Here is a 24,915-nt window from a genome sequence, read left to right as displayed (position 1 = left end):
CAATCCATTAACAGATAAAGATGTGGTATATATATTACACACACACACACACACACACACACGAAATTTTACTCTGCTGTAAAACAACAAGAGTATGAGATCTTGCCATTTGCAACAACATAGATGGACCTAGAGGGTATTACGCCAAGTGAAACAAGTCAAAGAAAAATACTGTATGATTTCACTTCTATGTGGAATCCAAAAAAGTAGAACAAATTAAAAATTAACCAAAAAAAGCAGAAATAGACTCATAAATACAGAGAACTGATGGCTGCCAGAGGGGAGGGGGTTAAGGGCATGGGCAAAAAGGGTGAAGGGGAGTGGGAGATACAGGCTTCCAGTTATGGGCTGAAAAAGTCACAGGGATAAAATGTACAGCAGAGAATACAGTCAGTTGTATTGTAGTAGTGTTGTATGGTGACAGATGGTAGCTACACTTGTGATGAGCACAGCGGAAAGTATAAACCTGTCTAATCACTATATTGTACACCTGAAATAACCTAACATGTATATCAACGTTGTATATTCATCATTGGATATTCATCAGCAACACTGTGCATTCAAAAAAGTAGGAGTTTTACAATCGCATCAAAAATATTAAATAGCTAGGAATTAATCTAAAAGGAATATGTGAGTATTGTGGAGAAAATCATATTTAGGGAAAGATATTAAGGAATACCTTTACAAATGCAAAAGGACACCATTGCCATGCATGAGAACACTCAATATAGCAAAGGAGCCAATTAAAATTATGGCTTCAGTGTAATTCCAACAAAATACCCAAAGATATTATTTTAATAGAATTAAACTGAAGAATACCAAGAAGAATCAAGGCACTTCTGAAGAAGAGGAACAAAACTGAGACATTTTACCAGACATCAAAATAGTATTAAATAATTACATCTTAGTAAATATGAAAGTGTTGTATTGTGCAGGGATAGGCCAATAGACTAATGGAACAGAAAAGACGTAGACACAGAATCACAAATATATGGAAACTGGCTGTATGATAAGGCTCCCACGCAGCGTAGTGAGAAATGAATTGTTCAATAAATGGTTCTGGGACAACTGGTTATCCAGATGGACACTGGACTCCATTTCCTGGTACATGCAAAAGTCAGTTCATTTAATTTAAATATAGAAAATTAAATTATAAACCATTTCAAAGCCAACACAGGAGACTCTAGTAACCACTTGTGTATGTGGGAATGACTCATATAAGGCTCCAAGTCTCATAAAACAAATAGTATAAAGGAAAATAAAGACACAGAGATCTTAAAATCACAATACTATGCACACAATATAAGTTTTTTTAAAAGAAGAAAATAAAGCATTTGTATGTAACAGGAAAAAATTGGAAGACCATTCATACAAACTGTCAACCATGGGTCAACAAGATATAAAGGAGTTTTTACGTTGTTAAATATACAGTCTTTCAGTAGAAAGCATACATTATAGAAATGTTAAACATCAGAAAAGTTTGATAAAAATGTTGGGAATATTTTAAATAAACTTGGAGATTAAAGCATGGATGTATGGTCAGAAAGCAACTAAAAACAGGTGGCAAGTCAGTATAAATATGAAAGACTTCTTTATAGCAAAAGCACCATGAAAAAGGTTAAAAGCCATTTCAACAATGGAAAATATTAACAACATAGTTTCACTGCCAAATATACGTATGATGTATACATGCATTATGTGAGTACACTGGTGCATTTATATATATTCATACATGTAGTACGTACATATAAGTTAGGTGAGTATACAGATTATACACAATAGTAAACAGTACTTGACATAAATACAAGAGATATCAATATCAATAAAGAAATAGTTAAGGAAACAAAATAAACTTGAAGCTATTCATACACACATGTATTTTTTTTTTGTTTGCTTACTTGAAGGCATTAGGTTTATTTTGAGGGAAAGTAGTGTTTGGGGCTCTTAAAACACACCTCTGAGGCATGCAAATAAGAGCAGCCATGAGACGAGCAGTAGATGATGCAACATGGAACCCTCTCCACTATTCCCCAGGGCCAGAGAGGAACCTTTATCAGACGGAGAAACTAGAGTCCTAGTGTTGCACGATGGAAGAAGAGAAGCAAATGGTCTGGTTTTTAATTGTAACAGTTTTGCTCCCCCAGCCCTCCTTAAGGTGTGGCATTCATGGCTGGAGGCACAGGGCCCAACCACTTCTCCAGCAGATGTGTCAGCATCTGCTCAGAGCCCACACCACATGGGTTCGGCCATCCCAATGGGTCATGGTGATGGGCAGCCCCAAGGCCCTATATATGCAGGCTGCCTTGGAGGTCTCCTTTGCACTCATTCTTCACCTGTGTTGCTGAGATCTTTTCTAGAAGTCCCTGGGCTTGCTCTGTAAGATACACCAGCTTCTCTGCAGCAGCCAGGATGCTCTGGGACTCCAAGATGTCTTTGTCCTCTGACCAGATACTCATCCATAGTTCCCTGGACACTTTCTCCAGCACCTTTGGGTGCTCCAGGTTGACAGTGATAAGGAATCACAGGGCCAATAAATTTCTTTTTTTAAGGATCACCGAGAAGAAACCCTTGGGGGAACTGGACAGGAAACTGGACATACTGTCCCAGGAGCCTAACATCATTTCTCAGGTATTAGGCTCTGCAGGGAGGCAGAACTGGCCATTTGCTTCCACTGTCTCACGTTCAGTGCAATGATGTTTGAGTGCAACTGCAGGTTGATGTTCCAGATGCTTTCATATGAGCACAGAACTCGAAACACAGCTAGGAGTAGGGGGAGAGCACATCGTGGAAGAGCTCCAGGGTGTGCAGGGGTCCCGTGTCACAGTAGTACCCACACACATGATTTTAAAAAATGCAATACTACCATGAACTATACTGTATCAGATGGATAAAGGTAACACTCACATAGCATTTCTGGAATATCATGGTAATTCTTCTGAGGGTCAGGGCTGGGCAACTAGAAATACACATCAAAATGTTCAATTAGGGATGACTGGAGGGCTCAGCAGTTGAGCGTCTGCCTTTGGCTCAGGGCTTGATCCCGGGGTCCCAGGATCGAGAGTCCCACATTGGGCTCCTTGCATGGAGCCTGCTTCTCCCTCTGCCTGTGTCTCTGCCTCTCATGAATAAAAAAAGTCTTTAAAAAAAAAAAAAGGCTCAATGTATATAGCTGTAAACCAAACAAGTATTCTTTCAATGTGTGCTACTCGAATTCTTAAATATACAAGTACATGCAATTTTCAATGGGATTTCTAGTATTTCACCCTTAATTATGAATAAACATTTATCCATCTAACATTTAAAGTCTGACATAAAAGACAGAGACCAAATAACCAGCAGGAAGGAGGTCGGAGGTGTAAATATAGGAAGCAAAATACAACTTCAAAATACTAAATAAAAAATTCTTGAACAAGAATACCAAGAAAGGTTACATACAGCACGTACCGTGTTCCAGAAAGAGCAAGTAGGCCAGTGTCGATAGAGGGGAGAGATTCTTTAACAGGAAAGTCTGATAAAGTTACTCTGTCCCACAAGAGCTTCTTAAGGGCTCCCATTTATTTCAGACTAAAATACCTAAAATGGCCTACTTGACCCAAAGGCTGATTCTTCTCCGCTCCCTACTACAACTCATCTCCAACCTCACTACTCTCCCTGCACTCACTCCACACCCAGGCTTTCCTGCTGTCCCTGGGATGCCGATTCCTTCCCCTCAACATTGCTCTAGCCACTCTCTGCAATGTCCCACCACTGAGATTCCCTCATTCTAAATTCTGTTCCAATTCCATGTTCTCTAAAATGCCTACCACCCAACTTCAGTTAGCTAACCCTTCCTCACCCACAGTACTCTTATGCCCTGGACATTGATTTACTTTACCCTGTACCCATAGCACTTTATTAGCTTCTCTAAGTTGCTATATCAATTATTTATACTTCTCTGATTATTTTTTTCCATTCTAGTTAAGTATGTTACTCAAGGACAGGAAATCTTAGTTTTTCTCACCTAGTACCATTTCAGGTTGAAGGTAAATGTGGTAGTTGATTTTGTATGTCACTTTGCTGGGCCTCTGTGCCAAATATGTGGTCAAACATTATTCTGGATATTCCTCTGAGGGAGTTTTTGGACAAGACTAACATTTAAATTAGTAGACCTCAAGTACATAGCCCTCTAATGCAGAGAGCCTCATCTACTGAAAGCATTACTAGAACAAAGTCTGACCCACCATGACCCAAGAGGGAGTTTCCCAGATGACCTTCAGACTTGAGCTGCAGCATGCAATCTTCCCTGGGTCTCTAGGTTGTTGGTTTTCAAATCTACCATGCCAGTCTTCATAGATTTCCCAGTCTCCACTATCATTTGAGCCAATTCCTTAAAATAAATCTTTCTCTAAAAACACACATCTTGGGGCAGCCCCGGTGGCTCAGTGGTTTAGCGCCGCCTTTGGCCCAGGATGTGATCCTGGAGACCTGGAATTGAGTCCCACATCAGGCTCCCTGCATGGAGCCTGCTTCTCCCTCTGCCTGTGTCTCTGCCTCTCTCTCTCTCTCTCTCTGCATCTCTATGAATAAATAAAATCTTTAAAAAAAGAATAAACCCACGTTAAAAAAAATAATCATTACAAGTATAGAGAAGAGATCTATCATTCATATTGTAAAAGGAAATCTCCCCTAACTCACAGTCCACAAAAATGCCAACCTTACTTGGGTTTACTACAGGCAGAAACTAGGTTCTCTTAGGACCCAGCATAATATAAATGCTCTCAACGTATCTCCCAATCGCCCCGAATCCACCCTCAACTACTGGCCGATTCCACCAATTCTGAAGGAAACAGTCTCAAGACACCCCCAAGGTCCATTTAGGCTTGTTTTCCACTTCTACTTCCCAGTAATGCCGGCCAGAACTAAATCTCCTAGAACCCAGGACAGGAGGGCAGAGATAAAATCTCCTTGGGTTATAACAGAGATGCTTTTTTTCTCTTTCTGTATCACAGTTTTTCTATCCTAGGAGACAACAAGCCGAGGGAGTGCTGTTTCAAGATCTAGAATCACGTCTACCTGAAAGGGCTTGAGGATTCTGTCCAAGCCAGAATACTGTGGAGGAAGGCTAAATCCATATTTCTTTAATTGGAATAAGAAGAGCTCCAGATATTCCAGGTTTCATACCTGTGGTGGATACCCTTAACGTGTGTCAGAAAGTCCAGGTCTGACTGCATATGCTTGGACTCCACCTCCTTCAGCAGACGTCTTAATGTGGACACATGACCTGAAAATGTTGTACAGTGTTCGGCTAGTTTTGTTAAAATGTCCCTTTCTTCATCTTCCATCTGCTTAAGAAGAGCCTCCTGCTGATTCTGTAGAAACAGTCTAATTTGCTCAAATTTGGAAAGGATTTCTTCTCTCCTAAACTCTTTTTCTTCCACTAATTGCTGGCTTGAAGCATTATCACTTTTTCTACTCATTCCATATTGTCTTTCAAGGGGTCAATACTATATTCTAGAATCTTCCTGTGAAAAGATGCAGCTTTCTTGATGGGACAAATGTAGTGTTTCCGGTGTTGCAGGGAGAAACTGCACTGTGTACATAAAACCTCCAGGTCCTTCCCGCAAAACAGGGTCAGAAACTGATTGTGCTTCTCACACACAGAGTACTCTTCCTGCCTTTTCCTCTTGCTCCTTCTGACCTGCAGTAGTTCAGCAATTTCGGTCAAATTGCAGAGCTGGCGATTGCTCCTGAAGCTTTTGTTATGAAAGCAAAATCAGCAGACGGGACAAGGGAAGGTCTCATCCATGTCCTTCCACATCATGTTGATGCAGGAGCGATAGAAGTTGTGCCCAGTTTGTAGTCACCGCGTCTTTCAGGTAGTCCAGACAGATGGGGCAGCTGGACTCCTGGAGGTTTGTCAGGCCCGTCACAAACTCCATCGGCCGAGAACAAAAGTGGCGGGTGAGATGCTCCCTTGGAAAGGCTCGCCTTAAGCTCCAGACCCGCTCCCAGACCTCCCAGCTCCAGGTTTCACTGGGCCTGCATGCTGATGGCCTCCAAGGTCCTGCTCCTTAGCCTGAGGGTGAGAAGGATCCAGTATTTGCAGCTCTATCACAGGAGGGCGCCTAAATTTAAGATTAATGACTTTCTTCTTTAAGAAAGTAGTCACAGGTCCAAGTAGGCAATCACTGCTGTGTGTGAGAAAAGTTTTTAATTTTCAAAATCTCCTAGACTTGCTATCACAATACAATAATTAGTTTAGGCAAGAATCATTGATAGCTGCACAAATTACTCAGCGACGTTTCCTGGGTGATATATTCACAAAAATCTCAGAATAATCACTCTTAACAATTATATTTTATTTAGAGAGAGGAAAGACCAGTGCCTTTACAATGTGAAGATCTGAAGAATACCTCCTGGCCAATGAAAGGACAAACTGATGGCCTACAATGAGAAAAGCACACTTACAGAGTTTTTCCGCCCAAGAAAAAAGAGAAAAAAAAGAAATTTGCCTAAATTTAATCATGGGGAAACAATCACTAAAATCTAAATCATGGCAACATTCAAGTCAATGGTCTTCAAGTCTGTACAATGTCTCTGAAAAAAAAAGGAGCACTCTTCTATGCTAAAAGACTACAGAAACAATTGGGAAAAACTTGTGGTCTTTAGCTTTCTAGAGTCTAGATAGGCAGATAAACTGCTCTAAAGTAGACAGTACAGAATAATGGCAAAAATTTGAATATGCCCTATTTATTAGATAACAGTAACATCAAAATTAAACTTTCTGGATTCAAATAACTGCATCATAGCTGAAGAAAACATCCTGCTCTTAGGAAATATATGCTGAAGTATTTACAGAGGAAGGGGTCATGATCTTTGAATGTTACTCTGAAATATTGCTTAAAAAAAGAAGTGAGGGCAACACTCTCGGGTCCCCTCCCTCCCTGGGAGCTTTGTACTATCACTTTACTATTGCTAAATAACTTTGCTGAGAAAAAAAAAAAGAAAGAAAGAAAGAAAGAAGTGGGTATCATGGTTTGGGTATGATGCAGGAGATGGATGTGTTTGTAAGAAGGCAGCATGAAAGACACTCGGTGACAGATTGATCAGTCACTTGATGTTGGTGTGCACTGTGTGAATCTACATGTGATAAGTGCAGAAAACTATACATACTCGTCTAACCAGTACCAAATTCCTAGTTTGATATAGTATCATTAAGAAACCTGGGAACCTGGGTGACAGACACCTGAGACTTCCCTGTACTGTCTTATCAAATTCCGGGAATCTATTATTATTCCAAAGGATTAAAGTTGGGATGCCCAGGTGGCTCAGTGGTTGAGCGTCTGCCTTCAGCTCAGGGTGTGATCCTGGGTACTGGGATCAAGTCCCACATCAGGCTCCCCTCTGCCTGTGTCTCTGCATCTCTGTGTGTCTCTTATGGATAAATCAATAAAATCTTAAAACAAATAAACAAAACAAAGGATTAAAGTTTTGGAAAAATCACCTTCAGCCTCATCCAAATGTTTAAATCAAAGGTGGTGTGGTTCACTTTGTAGAGCACTGGGATACACCAGGAATCACTGGGTGCCTTGCTTTCTCTACTCATGGACTGTACTGCATAGTATTTGGGCAGTCGGCCACCTTGTAAGCTGTATGGACCTAGGATAGCAGTGTAACCTCGCTGCGCTGCAATCAGTTCTCAGGAGGATTATGGTACCACCCCGTCAACATGCTTCTATTCTTGCTCTCTTGCACCCATTTGCCATTCAAGTAATAGTAAAACTTTCCTTGAATATGCAACTCATAACATCTCTTTCTAGAGATTAAAATCCTCCAGTTTCTGAACATGCTTTGAATCTTCAACGCCTCAACATGGTGCACAGAGCCCTGCGCCACTTCCCTTCCAGTCCTCTTGACTCTTGTCAATCTTCCTTGCTTCATCACAGTAACCGCCGTTTTGGTTCAATGTGCTGAGGTGACTGCTTGACCATTCTACCCAAAAATCCTTGTACATCTCTGCCTTTTCCTTCTGAACCTCCTTCTCAAATGTTTTCTCCTCAGGGAAATGGTTTCTACCCACTTCGTCTAACACATACCTTGAATCCAAATAACTTCCCAGATGTTCCGGCCACTGTCATCCACACACATGTAGGGACAGCGGGGCTAGTGTCCTGTGTGGTTGACAGCAACGGGTTGGTAGAAGGCTGGTTTTCCAACATAGATGGACCCACAGTTCGTATCTCCATCTCCTCTGACCTGGCAGGGCTCAGTATTTTTTAGATCCTCTTGCCAATCTCCCATCTATATAGACAGTATTCCCTCTGACTAGTGACCCTTCCCTCAAATTTTCACTGGGTTCAATTCTAAGGCTTTTTGGAGCTCAAAAGTATCTCGTGCGTCAAACACTGCGGTAAGTGTCTTCCATGCAGTCGCCGACTCTCCTCAGTTAAGCCCTCACAACTGTCAATTAACGCTGGGAGAGGCAATCTCACATAGGCCCCGGGTGACACTGCCTGGTATGCCAAGATGCCGGGTCCTGATTGCTCTTCACTCAGGCCATTTCTCAGGGCTGTATTTCCTGCAAGCATCCCTGAAAGAGGTGGTCTCCTTGGGGGGCCAAGAACAGGCTTGCTATAAAAGCGGATCTGCCAAACACAGAGTTCTTTGGCTGTGTCACAAACCCACGGTGTACACAGCATCCAGCTTGTATGGAACGGACACCAACCTGATGCTCGTGCTGTTGGCTGTGCCAGGAGTAACTGAGTCCTGTCTCTGAGCCAGTTGTTTGTGTTGGCTGGCGGCAACCATGAAACAACAACAGGTAATGTGTTAGCTTCAGGTAGGGTAAAATCTTAAGCATTGATAGTTGGGAGTTAAAATCTTTCATTATAGCTGTGATGTTTAAATTTATGAGAACTGTATAGACTTATCCAAAGTCATACAACATTAACTGCTATTAACTACTAGCATACTAAACCATTAAGCACACTACCGTTTTCTTGGTACTCCTGTGGCATAAAAAATACATGTTTGGTCTTTGGCCCAGGATCCTGACTTAGGGCTCTTAGCACCCTTGGGCTCGCCCTATGGTGATGAGTGCATTTTGCATTCTAATGAGATAAGTGATGGCTGAGGACCCCTATGTAACTTCAGAATGGAGGCAGGTAACCAGATAGGCCAAGAGGGTTTGGACTATCAGCCCCAACTATATCTTCCTGGGAAGAGGCCCTGGAGGTAGAGGTAATCATCAATGGTCAATGATTTAACAAACTGTGTAAACATAAATGAGCCTGGATAAAAACCCCTAAATGCTGAGGTTTAGAGAATTTCTGGGTTGGTGAATACATCCCAGTGCATTGGGGACGGCATGCAGCGCCTGACTAGAACAAATGCTCCAGAAATGCCTGTTTGCGGACATCTGGGTGGCCCAGTGGTAGAGCATCTACCTACCTTTGGCTCAGGAGATCCCGGAATTGAGTCTCACATCAGGATCCCACAGGAAGCCTGCTTCTCCCTCTGCCTATGTCTCTGCCTCTCTCTGTGTCTTTCATGAATAAATAATTAAAAGTAAAAAAGTGCCTGCTTGCAAGGTTGGCCCTTGGCTCCTCCTGTGTCAGAACCTGGATTTTGGAAGGATTCCCTCCATTCCCTGATAACACTGGCTCGCCAAGCCTAAAATGTTGGTACAGTTAATGTGGTTGATGCTAACTACCAGCATTCCTTCCAATAATCTGGAAATCTGATACATCTAAGCAGGGGCTGACCTCATGAGCCGTTTCCAAAGAAAAGAAGCCTTGGACAATGAGCTTCGAAGAACGACCCTGGTGGACACTTCACACGTTATCATAACTTGTTGCTAAAGGAATTAAAGGGGTCCTACGTGATTTAACTGGGAAAGAACTGAAAGGTTGCCATGGCTTCCTCCAGACTTCAACTCATGCATCTTTTCCTTTTGTGGATTTTGCTTTGTGTCCATTCACTATAACCAATTTATGTGAGCCCTGAGTCCCTGTAACAATGTCTGAACGTAAGGTCATCTTGAAAACCCACAGACACAAGTATTATTAGAAAATCAAATAAAGCTTTTAGAAATCTAGCCCAACTGCCTCAATATTATATCATGTAATATATATTACACCATTGTTTCAGTCTAAAAACCACTATATACCTTATTGCTTACGCTTTCGTGAGTAAAAAAGATGTTAACTACTCATGGTAGTTTGCCAGAGAAAGTTTGTATAAAAATCTAATTTTGAGGAAGCAGTAAGATATTATTACATCAAAGTTTTTTAATTATAGCATGATATGATTGGAGGGTAGCATGATATGTCATCCCAAAATATGCCTCTTTGGCATAAAGATGATTTTGAGCCAATTATTTTGAGAAATAGCAAACACAGAAGCTCTGAAAACAGACTAGAAGCTACCCTTTTGTAAGAGCAATTTACAATAGAAAGGAGGCCTGTCCCAGGAAGAGAACTCACAACTTTTTCACCTGGGAGACTAAATCCTTTGCAGGGCAAATCTTGTTTACCGTATATTTTCTCTTTTCACTATCCTGTGAATTGCCTTCCTCCATTTCCCTGTGTCTTTCCTGAGTTCAGGATGAAACTGCCCGGCTGCCTTCATGAATCTCCTATCTCTGTGAGTCTCCCTTACATAAAAATGTGAGTACGTAATTTCTTTTTTCCTGTTAATCTGTCTTTTACTACAAATGGAGTCTCAGCCAAGAACCTAGAGGGGTAGAGGGAAAACTATTTTTTCGCTCCCATCCAATAAAAAGAAACATAATGATAATGTGTCTTCTAATTCTTCAGATTTTCCAATCTAACTTTTCATGAGTAACTGTCACAGAGTCCCTAATCTTTAGAAGTCCTCATTTTGGGGCACCTAGCTGGCTCAGTCGAAGAGCGAGGAATACTTCGTCTCAGAGCTGTGAGTTCAAGTCCCTTGTTGGTAGAGATTACATACATACAAAAGCTTAAAAAAATAAAATTCCATATTTTATGGATGCTTCGGGGCTGGGTAAATACGAAGAGGAAGTTTTAAGAATATTGTATAAGGGGGACGCCTGGGTGGTTCAGCGGTTGAGTGGCTGCCTTCGGCTCAGGGCGTGATCCTGCAGGGAGCCTGTTTCTCCCTCTGCCTGTCTCTGCCTCTCTCTCTCTCTGTATCTCATGAATAAATAAATAAAATTTAAAAAATATATATTTTACAAGGTTTACAGCTGGTACATTAAAAAGATTCCCCACTGAGCTCAGAGCCCAACTTGGGCTTGATCCCAGGACCCCCTTCCTATGACCTTGTGGAAACCAAGTCAGCCACTCAACTGACTGTGCCACCCAAACGCTCCTAAAAAGAATATTTCATTTAAAAAAAAAAGGAGGGCAGCCCCGGTGGCTTAGTGGTTTAGCCCTGCCTTCAGCCCCGGGTGTGATCCTGGAGACCTGGGATGGAGTCCCATGTCTCCCATGTCGGGCTCCCTGCATGGAGCCTGCTTCTCCCTCTGTCTGTGTTTCTGCCTCTCTCTCCTTCTGTGTCTCTCATGAATAAACAAATAAAATCTTAACAAAAAATAAAATAAAATAAATAATAAATAAAATAAAATAATAAAACAATAAAACAAATAAAATAAATAAATAAAATAATAAAATAAATTAATTAAATTAAATTAATTAAATAAAATAAATTAAATAAAATAATAAATAAAATAAATAAATAAAATAAATAAAATAAAATAAATAAAATAAAATAAAATAAAATAAAATAAAATAAAATAAAATAGGTGGGTGGAGTTCCTGCACAGATCCAGGTTCCCACTGGGTCTTCTTCTTCTCACATACCTACGTCCTCTAACTCCCCTTCAGGACTCCAGCCATGAACACTTTCCCAAGCTACAGACAGACTATACTGTGGCTACGGCCTCCTCCACCAGTCCTCCGCCTAGTTCTGTAACTCCACAGCAATACTAATTCATGTACTAAGTTTTGAGGACATCAACATCTGGTCCCAACTGTCACTTCCTGACTCCACAGATTTTTCTATCATAGTACAGATCATACTCAGTTTTACATTCATTTCTGTCAACTTTTGGTGAATGACATGGGAGTGCATGGTTTGTGGTCTGAATTCTTGTTTTTCCTGAAAGCTGTATTACCTACTTTTATTCTTGTGGCTGCTTAAAAGTATCGGCTAATATAAACTCAATAAATAAATATTAGGCTGGGACGCCTGGGGGGCTCAGCGCTTGGACATCTGTTTTTTGGTCCAGGTCGTGACCCCGGGGGGCCCCGGGATGGAGTCCCACGTCGGGTTCTCTGCGAGCAGCCTGCTTCTCCCTCTGCCTGTGTCTCTGCCTCTCTCTGTGTGTCTCTCAGGAATAAATAAATACAATCTTTAAAAAATAAATGAATAAATAAATTCTGGCAACTTAAAAAAAAAAAAAGATAATAAATAAGTATTAGGCTAACAAACCAAACTTGTAGTAGAGTCTGGGCTCTCCAGCTTCAACACCTGCGACTTAAAATGCTGTTGAACGTAGCAGAGCCTCACCTTATGGTGGGAAAAAACAAAAAACAAAAAAAACAGAAAGGCGAATCCGCCACCGACAAGGCCCACGAAGGAGGCCCTCCCTGACGACAGCCGGAAGTGCCCACCTGGGCGGAGGGCCCTGCCTTCACACCTTCACAGCCCACAGCCCCTCCGACGTCACGGCGCCGCTTCGCAAACCTTCACTGTGGCAAGAACGTCCCACTGTGGGGCGCCCGGGTCACTCCGCCGGTTGAGCGTCTGACTCGAGGCATCGGCTCCGGTCAGGAGCTTGCCGCCCTGGGGTCGAGCCCTGCGCCAGATCGGCCTCCGCGCGGATCTGCTCCACGCTCTCTCTCCCACTTTCCCAGTCAAATATCTTAAAAAAAAAAAAAAAAAAAGACCCTCACTTGGCGCGGCCACGCCACCTCCATTAGGGCTCAAGGTCTGAGCGGAGGCCCAGGATCCTGTACTTCTTCTTTTCTTGAAAAAAAAAAGCACTTTTTTGAGGGGGTGTGGGGTGTGCAGAGAAGCCTGCACCCCGCAGTCGGGAGCCCAGAGGATGCCCGGGCAGACCCTGCGCAGCTAAGCTCCCCACGAAGCACCCCGCTCGGCCGCCCCCCCTCACCTGGAGCGCGGCTCCGCGGCGCAGCCGACGCACCTCGCGGGGCTCCTCAGGGGAGCAGGTTAGTGACCCCGGCACGCCCCTCTGCGCACGCGCTCCCGCCTCACGGGCGCGCATGTTCCGCGCTCTGATTGGCGGTCCCCGCCGGAAGTGGCCGCTGCAGGCCGGCGCGTGCGCAGAGGCCTTGCTCGGGGGCCGCGCTCCCGGCCGTAGGGGAGGCTCCGGGGCCGAGGCCGCGCGTGTCGGTGGAACTTGGGGCGCTACTGTTTTATTCCCGTGACAAACTTAAGAACCAAGGTAAGGCCACGCCCCCCTGCGGGCTGCCTTTTTTTTTTTAAATCTCCGACACCCAGTCCCCCTTGCAGACCGAGTCGGCGGGACTTCTACGCGGCGAGCGTCACCTGCGGTCGGCCTCGAAAGCACAGTCGTCTTCGGATCGATTGCATGTCACTGAGAGCTTGGGTGGGTCTGTCCCACCGTGTAGAGTCAGCCCCGCCAGCCCTGGCTCCCCCAGGTCTCTCCTTGAAGTGTCCTTGAAGGTGAGTCGGTCGGACAGCTGGAGGAGAGGTCGTCAGGGCCGAGGGGTCGATCACCAAGACGCGTCCTAACGACCCTAACTGGCACCTGTGGGACTGGAGGAGGCTAAGATTGCCCAAGAGGTCATAAAATCAATGAATCTCCTTCTTCTTTTTTTTTTTTTTTTTAAGATTTTGTTTATTCGTGAGAGACCCAGAGAGAGAAGCAGGCTCCCTGCGTGGAGCCCGACGTGGGACCCGATCCGGGTCTCCAGGATCACGCCTGGACCAAAGGCAGATGCTAAACCACTGAGACACCCAGGGATCCCCAATGAATCTCCTTTTGATTGAGATCGTAGGGCCGGATTCTCAGAAGGATAAGCTGCTGTTATGTGGTCGTGCTTCAGTTGGCCCAAATCTATTTTCCCATATATATTTGGTCTTTGTCCATGGTCTCTGGCTCACAAGCCCCAGAACCCTTGTGGCTTCGTGGATGATGAGTCAGGGGAGCATCTCCTGTTGTAATATCCAGTTTCCCCCAGGTGCAAGGTGGAATGGGTGTTTTTGTTATTCAGGACAAGCCCCTTTCAACCACAACTGCCAATGAGGTGACTCTTAGAAGTTCCCCAGAGATCCTGGGGGCTCTGGTTGCCAGGAGAAATGACCAAAAATGGGAGGTTGGAACCTTTAGTGCCACCCTGATGGGTCTCCCTGGAGAGGAGAGAGAGGCTGGAGTGTAAACCGATGACCAGTGATTTAATTGGTCATGTCTAAGTAAGGAAGCTGCCTTACAAACCTGGGAGGAGAGCGCCTGACGGCTCAGCTGGTTAAGCATCTGCCTTCCGCTCAAGGCATGATCCCAGATCCTGATTTGGAGCCCCAAGTTGGGCTCCCTGCTCAGTGGGGAGTCCGCTGCTCCCTGTGCCTCTAGGCGCCCACCCCCACTCCCACGCTCACCCTATACCCACCACTCTCACTCATCACATGTGCACTCTATCTCAAATAAATAAATAATTTTTAAAAAGATTTTATTTATGTATTCATGAGAGAGGCAGAGACACAGGTAGAAGGAAAAGCAGGCTCCATGAGGGGTGCCCGATGTGGGACTTGACCACCGGGCCCCGGGATCATGAGCTGGGAGGAAGGCAGATGCTCAACCACTGAGCCACCCAGGCTTCCCAATAAATAAAAATCTTAAAAAAAAAAAAAGGAGGGGGAGGTTGGAGAGCGTCCAGGTGGTGAGCCAGAGAGTTTGTATGTGCCACCATGCTGGGCCCCAGACAACACAAAGACAGAAGCTCTTTTGGAATCTTGCCCTTTGTATGGCTACATTTGGCTGTTGGTTTGTATCTTTCAGTATCCTTTGGATATCATCCAGTGAGTAAATGGAAGGTATTTTTAGCTAACAAACTGAAGAAAAGATAACGGGGAAATAATAATGGAGAGGAGAACCTATACATTTTCCAAAAAAACATTCATTACGTTTAAAATATTTCCCATTTAGACATTTACCCAAGTTTGCAACACTTTTAAAATAGAGTGAATGGGGGCATCCCTGGTGGCTCAGCGGTTTAGTGCCGCCTTCGGCCCAGGGTGTGATCCTGGAGACCCGGGATCGAGTCCCACGTCGGGCTCCCTGCATGGAGCCTGCATCTCCCTCTGCCTGTGTCTCTGCTTCTCTCTCCTCTCTGTGTATTCTCATGAATAAATAAAATAAAAAAAAATAGAGTGAATGGTATGTGAGGACATGGACAATCTCCTAGATATAAATTCAAAGAAAAATTTACAGAATACACAGGATGCTCCCATTTCTTGATTACATATACACACTCATACAACAGACTCCTACCCTATATGCATAGGTTATTTGGAAGGTATGCATAAGAAGCTGCTCCAGGGAATGTCTAGGTTCCAGGGGTCTGACTAAAGCACACAAAGTCACCACATAAACCTTGTCACTCATTAATTGTTCTCATGACATTCAAAAGACCATTTTAATTTTTTTTAAGATTTATTTATTTGAGAGACAGAGAAAGAGGGTGGAGGGGTGGGAGGGAGAGGGAGACTCTGAAGCAGACTCCCTGCCAAGTGCAGAGCCAATGTGGGGCTCAATCTCACGATCCTGAGACCATGATCTGAGCCAAAACCAAGAGAAGGATGCTCAACCGACTGCACCACCTAGGCACCCCCCTTCTGTCTTATTTTTATTTTATTTTATTTATTCATGAGAGACACAGAGAGAAGCAGAGACACAGGCAGAGGGAGAACCAGCCCCCTCTCCACACCTTTTTGGAGTTTTCCAGGTCTGTTGTTTTTTGTTTTTTGTTTGTATTAGAGAGAGAGAGAGCACAAGAAGAGGGAGCAACAGAGGGAGAGGGAGAAGCAGGCCCCATTTCCCCCTAGCTGAGCAGGGAGCCTGACGTGGGGCTCCATCCCAGGACCCCAGGATCATGACCTGAGCTGAAGGCAGACACTTAACTGACTGAGCCACCCAGGTGCCTGTTATCCAGCTTTATTGAGAAATAACTCACATACGTCACTGTGTAAGTTTAAGGCAGACCGCACGACGGATGGTTTGATTCGCATATATTAATCAGTCCTTTCTTAAGACAGACCTCAGAAAGAAATCCTTTCTACACAGTGGTCTATAAAGCCAGTCTGGCCCAGCTCCAAGCCGAAGCCAGCTGCCCCATCTACCTGGGTTACCTGAGAGATCCAATGACCCTTGACCGCAGGCACAACTTTGTGGCTTCTGCTTCCCCCGTGCTGGAAAAACCGAGAAGACATTTCCCCCTGTTCCAAATGCCTCCACCACAGCCCTGACAGGGACTTAGGAACATCCAGTTTTGTCTCATGAATATCCTAAGCAGCTTCCCATCATGAGGAACAGAGGGATCACAGGAAGAGAAACTGTAAACAGAAAGAGTTAGGGGTCCCCAGACAAAGAGGAGGCCTAGCTTTTGTGACGTAAGACATTTTAGGCCTCCAGCCATTTTATGATCTATGCCTGACTTGCCCTAGCACACTTCTTGCAGAACTTCCTAGGAGGTGTTGGAATTACAGAGAAATGCAAAAACGTCCATAGTTAAGGATTTTGAGGGAACAAAGAAAATGCAAAACCCAACAGTGTCACAGGCCAGGAAATAGCCTACCCATATCAGACTCAATAAAGCAATGGTAAAACTTCCAGAGCAGTTTCAAAAGTAAAGGTTTACCTAACATATATTATTGAGTCATTTTTGCAGGATTTAAACCCCTCTGAGCACTCAAATGCCAGACTAGCTGGAGCAGAGAATTAATGACACTGACCCTTGCTGGCCCTTGTGACTTCAATCAACGAGGACCTGGACTCTGTCAATTTAGGATGACTTTTGCCCCAATTCTGTGCTGAACCCCCCTTTGTCCAGTCCCTTCATAAAGGACCTCTAGCTTAAAACTTCCCTAATTTTGTTGTTTGGGGAGACACTGCTTTGGGAAACATCCCTGGTGTTCTCTTGTCAGTAAAACCCTTTCTTTTCCTGTCCTTTAGCTGGGTTGTGTCTTTTGTCTCAGTACCCACCAAGAGGCAAACCCAGTTTCCAGTAACAAAACCCCTGTGTGAGAACATGGATTCTGGTCCTGTTCTGTGTGAAGGACCTTGAGCTATTGTGTCCCTAGCATAGGGTCTCCTCAGACCTCTAGGGCCACCCCCTGACGCCCACTGAGCAAGCTGCAGCTGGTCATAGGAGGAGGTTCAGAGGCTACAGGAAGCCTCAGAAAAAGCAGGTTGAAAATGCCGAGGGTCTAGAAATCTAAGTCTCAAAATTACTTGAATTAAGGGGAAAGGTAGAAAAGCAGAGGGGGGCGCATTACAGTCTGAACAAGGAGAACTTCAACATTTACTGGAAGAGGAACAGAATACCCTTTTCTAAGATTTATTTCTGATGGAAAAGAAGGATGTTGAAGAAAAACTAATTGAAAACAAAGACCATATTTCGGATTATATTTCCATCCTAAAAAAAAAAGCTATGTGAAATAGCAAAGAAGTGTGTACAGGCAAACTTAGATTTACTGATAGGTATTGAATATGCAGAACAGTTATAAAACCCAGGAGTCTTTTTTTTTTTTTATCAATTAAAGAAAGAGTTATTATCTCTTTCACATTTTTGTCCTGCAAAAAATTATCAGCACATTAGGGTGGATTTGACTCTAGATCCTAAAACTGCCCACCCCAAATTTGTTACATCAGAAGACAAAACAAGTATAAAATATGGAAATATACAATCCCAAGACATTTTACATTTTACTCCACTGTCCTGAGTTTTGGAGGGATTGATGCTGGCAGACAGAAAGAGGCACTGGTAAATCTTCCATAGTTTTGTGCTGACTATTCACCCCAGAAATGCTTTATGCCACCAACACCAAAGGGTTACTGCATTTTCTGAATGAGTGGGGAGAGATTTCATTTTAGAATATGAGTAATAGATCTTATATTTACATCTTCACTGGCACTTTCACAGAAAAACTTTGGCTTTCTCTACTGGACCTACTTCAAACTCTTACTCTGTAAAATCACAGATGGGTTGTGAACTCCTTGGAACCCTGTATATTGTTATATTTTCTTTCTATAATATGAAGTGTCTTTAAGATAATGTATAATCTCTGTTAAGTTTTGGATAACATGATTTCAAGAGTTACAATGTTGTATGTTTTCAATAGAGAGTCCCTTTTTGTCCTATAACAATAATTTGTGATAATACAGAATTTGTATTGTTTCATGGAAATGATGTGGGAATCAATTAGAAATTGCAATTTGCAGTTCTAAAAGTAAAGACTTAAAATAAATAAATAAATAACTAAATAAATAAATAAATAAATAAATAAATAAATAAATGTAAAGACTTCAAATTGAGTGTGTTTTATTTACCGTTCCTGTTTTATCAACACCAGTAAACATATTTTATGACTTTACCTAATGCACTTAATGCTATATCTACCTGTGTCCTATAAATTCACCAGTTTTTAAAGTGTCTTAAAAGTCCATGTTTGACAATGGAAGAAATATACTTAGAAGTCTTCAGCCTTCTGTGTTGTTGCAGAAATGGGAATCAGAAGGAGTTGAATACTCGGAAGTGTTTGGACCATTATTTAAAAACTCATCTTTGGTATGCCTAGGTGGCTCAGTCAGTTAAGCATCTGCCTTTGGCTCAGGTCATGATCCCAAGGTTCTCGGACTGAGCCCCACATCGGGCTCCCTGCTCAGTGGGGCGCCAGCTTCTCCCTCTGCCCCCCTCCAAACCACACGTGTGCGCCACACACTCTCCCTCTCAAAAATAGATAAAATCTTCAAACAAACAAACAAAACTCGCCTTTTACAGAAGACCTTCAGAAAGAGATGACGAAGGTGTAGTTCATGGAATGGAAATTGCATCAGTAGTATGGTAGTGATGGCTGGGATCCTCTGAAAAAGGCTGACAAAATAATTCTCTTCACACAATTAACCAAGACAGAACTGAGCAGCTAAGCTTAATAACTAGGACTTTACAGACCTGAATGACTAATCTTCCCAACCAATTCATAGGTATCAGGCTTACACCCTAGCAAAATTTATAAAATTTGAGTAAAAGAAAAATTATAAAGCTGTTTTTCTCCTGAAACTCTTTTTTAAATGGCATACATTTTAAAATTCAGTCTACTTGTCTTTTTTTTTTTTAAGATTTTATTTATTCATGAAAGACAGAGGGAGAGGCAGAGGGAGAAGCAGGCTCCACATGGGCACTTGATGAGGGACTCGATCCCAGGACCCCGGGGTCACTCCCTGAGCCGAGGCAGACACTCAACCACCGGGCCACCCAGGCGTGCCCCTACTTGTCTCATATTTTATACACACACATTCAGTGATTAATGTATTACATTGTATTGCACCCTCATCATTTTAATCATATCTTAAATTATGGAATAGATGTGTGTATTGTTTTGCTATTCATAACTGTTGTTTTAGGAAAGCATAGGTTAAAACATGTTGTGAGAACTCTATTTTTTGAGAACTCATTTTATTAAATGCAGTTAAATTCTCTAGTAGTCATTATATTGATCATGTTTTTCCCCAGTTTTTGAGATTTAATTTAATTATGAGTTTAAGATATACAGCAGAGTGTGACTTGGCTTACATATACTGTGAACTGATTACCACAGTAGGTTTAGTTAATAACTATTATCACATATAAATGTTAAGGAAAGGGTTAAGGTATAGGCAGGCAGGGAGAGGTAGGGGGGCCCTGAGTGGGCTCTGAAACTTCCTGGCAGGCAAAGGCACTGAGCCAGAGTGTACCAGACCACCTGGCCCCGGATGTTAGGAGGCATTTTTTCTTTGGCGGCCACAGTGTAATCACAGAAAATGACCAGACCTTGGAGAAGTACGTCATTAAGGGTGTTATCAACAGCCCTTGCTCCAACTAAGACGGCACAAGAATCCCAAGGCCACAAGCTACCTGGTCAAGTTTTCAATAAAAGACTGGCCTTAAAAACCTCAGTGGCAACCCATCGGGACCCCTCTCTGTGTAGAGAGCTTTGTCTTTCCTTTCTGTTCTCACCTTCACTTAATAAGCTTTCACCTCACCCTTTTGTGTCTGCGAGATTCATAATTCGACTCTGTGAGACAAGAACCCTGCAATCCTGCAACATAAACACACCAAAAAAGAATATGGGCAGCCAGGGCGGCGGTTTAGCGCCGCCTTCAGCCCAGGGCGTGATCCTGGGGTCCCAGGATCGACTCCCACATCGGGCTCCCGGCATGGAGCCTGCTTCTCCCTCTGCCTGTGTCTCTGTCTCTGATGAATAAATAAAATCTTAAAAAAAAAAAAAAAAAAAGAATAAAAAAAAAATATTTTTTTTCTTGTGATGAGAACTCATAGAATCAACTTTCTTAACTCTCAAGTACATCATACGGCAGGGTAACTATGGTCATCATGATGCCATTTCATCTCCAGGACTTATGTATCTTATAAGTCAGAGTTTGCGCCTTTTGACCACCTTCTTCCACCTTCCTCCACCTTCCTCCCCCACCCCCCAGCCTCTGCCTCTGGTAACCACAAATCTGATCTCTTTTTCTAAAAGTTTGGATTTTTTAAGATTTCATGTACAAATGAGATTATACAGTATTTGTCTTTGTGTCTGATTTATTTCAGACATAGTGTAATGCCCTCAAGTTTCATCCATGTTTTCACAAATGACAAGATTTCATTCTTTTTTTAATGACTGAATAATATTCCATTATAATGTGTGTATGTAAACCCAGGAAGGGACTGCCTGTCCTTTGGTTAGCTAAGCCCCAGAGAAAGCAAACAACTTGCCTGTGACTGTGGCTTTGATATGTAAACCAACCACTTCTGAGACCATTCCAGCATCAGCCCCCTTTTATCAGGGCTCTTGAAGTTCAGAACACTGTCCCCTAAAGCACCCCTATCAGAACCCACTAATCCTAAATTTGTTCAGCTGTCTCAACCATTCATTCCCTTGAAAACCCCAATAAAGGCTTATGCCCCTGCTTTTCTCTTGCCCCCTGACTAACCCTGGTAATTCCCACATGACTCTGCACGATGTGGCATGCCCTCTGTTCTTGGGAATCATAAATGAAAAACTATCTTTCCGACAAAAATCAGATGATATCAGCAGTACATATGATTAAAGATTCACTTCTAGAACATAGAAAAACTCCCTATTAGCCTATAGGAATTAGTCTATAAGAAAAAGAAAATCTATTCTGGACTGAAGATTTCTCCCCAAAATTCATATGTTGAGCCCTTACTTGGGATATGATGGTACTTGGGTGGTGGGGCCTTTGGAAGGTAATTAGGTTTAGATGAGGTCATGAGGGTGAAGCCCTCACAATGGGATTAGATTAGTCCTATAAGAGAGAAATCTCCCTTTCTTCAGGATCTTGCACCTGGAAAGGCCGTCTGCACAGAGTGAGGAAAGTGGCCATCCTCAAGCCAAGAAGAGGGCCCTCACTAAAACTGGAACATGTTAGCACCCTGATCTCAGATTCCTAGCCTCCAGAACTGTGAGAAACAAATGTTTAAGCCACCTGGTGTACAGTATTTTGTTACAGCAGCCAGAGCTGAGACAAAACCTGATAGAAAAAACTGGGTATATTATAGAAGCTACCTCACAGTAGAGAATTCATAAATGGCCCATAAATATATAAAAAGATGATGAAGTTTATCAGTAATCAGGAGATTTGTAATTTAAAATTGTAGTGTGACACCATTACACACCGTTCAGCTAAGCAGTATTCAAAAGAGTGACAATTCCTGTATTGAGCACCAAGGGCTGCCAAACAAAATACCATACAGTGAGCCACTTAAACAACAGACATTTATTTTCTCACAGTTCTGGAGGCTGGAAGTCCCAGTCAAGGTGTTGCTGGTTTGGTTCCTTCCGAGGCTTCTCTCTTTGGCTTGCAGATGGCCTGCTTTTCACTCTGTCTTCACGTGGCTTCTTCTCTATAGGCCTGTGTCCACAATGTCTCTTCCTGTTCTTGTAAGAACACATCATTTTGGACTTTGCATAAGTGACCCGTTGCAAGCTCATTTCTTTTATTTATTAATTTATCTATTTATTTATCTATTTGTTTGTTTGTTTAAGACACAGAAAGAGACATAGGCAGAGGGAGAAGCAGAGTTCCTGCAGGGAGACAGATGAGGGCCTCGATTCCAGGACCCCAGGATCATGACCTGAGCCAAAGGCAAGTTTCTTCTTCTTTTTTTTTTTTTAAGATGTTATTTATTCATGAGAGACACATGCCGGGGTGGGGGGGGGGGGGGCGCAGAGACACAGGCAGAGGGAGAAGCAGGTTCCATGGCGGGGGGGGGGGGGGGGGGGGGGGGGGGGGGGGGGGGGGACCTGGGACTCCAGGATTACGCCTTGGGCCAAAGGCAGGCGCGCTAAACTGCTGAGCCACCTGGGGATCCCCTGCAAGCTCATTTCTTAATTCTGTATATTGAAGATAATAATCACTGCATCCGGAGCTGGCTAGAGAGCTTCAGTTAGATACTTAAACACCTGTAACAGTGCATCTAACATGGTTACTAATTCAGTAAAGTATGACTATGTCACCAAGTCCAAGCTCAATTCTGCTCACACTGCATGGCAGGCCAGTAAGCAGAGAGGCAAGATGCCGGGGCAAGGAAAGTGCCTTTATTTGAAAACCCAGCAAATCCAGGAGCTAGTGGACTACTGTCCCAAAGAACCATCTCCTCCACTCCTCCCCCCTCGCCGCCCGCACTCCCCCTACCCCCCAATGAAAGGGGAGGGAATGGGAATCAAAAGATGACTGACCTTTGCAGATTTCTGAGGAAAGTGTGCAAATTCTTTGTCTGTGTTCACTTGATGTTCTGCAGGAATCTGGTCACATCATTTCTGTAAATCTGAAACACAGAGTCATTTCTTGATACACTTCCTTATCTCCTCAGGTGAGGTGGATTTCAAGGGAAAAGCAGAGTTTGCAAATCCTAGCTGTAACATGCCCACGTGCAGGGCCAAGCAGAAGGTAAGTGACGGGTCACAGCAGCAGGGAAATAGAAGCAATGTGGAGTCAGACATGCTAAGTTTCTCCCTGTTACAACTCCCCAGTGTCAGTGTTCCATAATCTTGTGGGACCAGGGCAAGGGGGGGAACATCATCTCTCATCTGACTAGTTCCTGATGGAAAGGGTCAAAGGGGGAGACGCCTGGGGGGCTCAGCAGTTGAGCCTTTGGCTCAGGGAGTGACCCCGGGGTCCTGGGATCAAGTTCTGCATCAGGCTCTGCGCAGGGAGCCTGCATCTCCCTCTGCCTGTGTCTCTGCTTCCCTCTCTGTGTCTCTCATGAATAAATAAATAAAATCTTAAAAAAAAAAAAGGGAAAGGGTCAAAGGGGGCAACTGTGGACTAGAACAATTAATTTGACTAGACTTAGAAAGCATTCTTCTTAAGTGCCTCTTTTTGCCATTAGGGTCTTAGAAGTAACCATAGGTGGTTAATGCAGTTTTGCACTAGTTCTGGAAATTCTTAGTTTAGTTCCATGATCTTAAAGATATTAGAATCCTGTATTTGTCAAACTTTTCATGGGCCACCTGGGTGGCCCAGTAGGTTGAGTGTCTGCCTTCGGCTCGGCTCAGGTCATCATCTCAGTTCCTGGGATCAAACCCTGCATCAGGCTCCCTGATCAGCGAAGAGTCCACTTTTCCCTCTCCCCGGCCTGCCTCTCTGCCTCCTTGTGCTCTGTCTCTGTGTCAAATAAATAAATAAAATCTTAGGAAAAAAAAAAGGTTATTTTCATGAATCTTCTTGAAGCTGAAACACATTAGTAAGAGTATCAGCATGAAATAATAACTGTAAATGGCAAAAGCCTCAAAAATGGCCATGGTTAAAAATCTGATGGGAGTTCATTATACTGTAGTTGATAAAGAAATTTCATTATTTTTGTGACACACAACATTTTAATAATTAGGATTATATGTGATGACCTTATACCAGGACATATTAAAACTAGGAATTTTATATAAATTTTGGAATAGTCACAGTATTTACCCACACAGTATAAACTAAGATTTATCATCATTTCTTTGATATCGCTTCCCATATAACTTAACATACAAAATAAATAGGCCTAATTAGTCAAAAAGACTTTGTTTAGAATTCCAATTTCTGGTAAGTTTGTTAAAAATATCAGAAAGTTAAAACAATCAGAAAGTTTAAAACAGGGCAGCCCTGGTGGCTCAGTGGTGTAGTGCCACCTTCAGCCCAGGGCATGATCCTGGAGACCCAGGATCGAGTCCCACGTCAGGCTCCTTGCATGGAGCCTGCTTCTCCCTCTGCCTGTGTCTCTGCCTCTCTCTCACTCTCTCTCTCATAGATAAATAAATAGAATCTTAAAAAGAAAGAAGAAAGAAAGAAAGAAGAAAGAAAGAAAGAAGAAAGAAAGAAAGAAAGAAAGAAAGAAAGAAAGAAAGAAAGAAAGTTTTAAAACACATGCCTAAATAAGATTACAGATTATTTTAAAATTTACTGTTTAGGGATCCCTGGGTGGTGCAGCGGTTTGGCGCCTGCCTTTGGCTCAGGGCACGATCCTGGAGACCCGGGATCAAATCCCACGTCGGGCTCCCGGTGCATGGAGCCTGCTTCTCCCTCTGCCTGTGTCTCTGCCTCTCTCTCTTTCTCTCTCTGTGACTATCATATATAAATAAAAATAAAAAAAAAATAAAATAATAAAATAAAATAAAATAAAATTTACTGTTTAATTATCTGTT

At 43.1% G+C, this 24,915-nt stretch overlaps 1 long non-coding RNA gene and 2 pseudogenes across 2 annotated transcripts; 1 reads left to right on the top strand and 2 right to left on the bottom strand.

Annotated features, from left to right (window-relative positions):
- Window positions 1-253: 253 nt before the first annotated feature.
- Window positions 254-2,835, bottom strand: LOC119879121 (annotated as a pseudogene).
- Window positions 2,836-4,550: 1,715 nt separating this feature from the next.
- Window positions 4,551-5,918, bottom strand: LOC119879120 (annotated as a pseudogene).
- A 7,384-nt stretch (window positions 5,919-13,302) lies between these two features.
- On the top strand, window positions 13,303-22,366 carry LOC119879119. 2 transcript variants are annotated; one of them, XR_005387338.1, is made up of 3 exons: window positions 13,303-13,429; window positions 13,498-13,671; window positions 22,273-22,366. It is a non-coding gene; the product is annotated as an uncharacterized LOC119879119 (long non-coding RNA). The 2 variants fall into 2 exon arrangements; XR_005387339.1 differs by lacking the exon at window positions 22,273-22,366 and adding an exon at window positions 13,840-13,896.
- The last annotated feature ends 2,549 nt before the right edge of the window (window positions 22,367-24,915 follow it).

The sequence above is a fragment of the Canis lupus genome, unplaced genomic scaffold (assembly GCF_011100685.1).
Source record: "Canis lupus familiaris isolate Mischka breed German Shepherd unplaced genomic scaffold, alternate assembly UU_Cfam_GSD_1.0 chrUn_S300H460, whole genome shotgun sequence".
NCBI classification, from domain to species: domain Eukaryota; kingdom Metazoa; phylum Chordata; class Mammalia; order Carnivora; family Canidae; genus Canis; species Canis lupus.
This window is presented reverse-complemented; position numbering and strand designations above follow the sequence as displayed.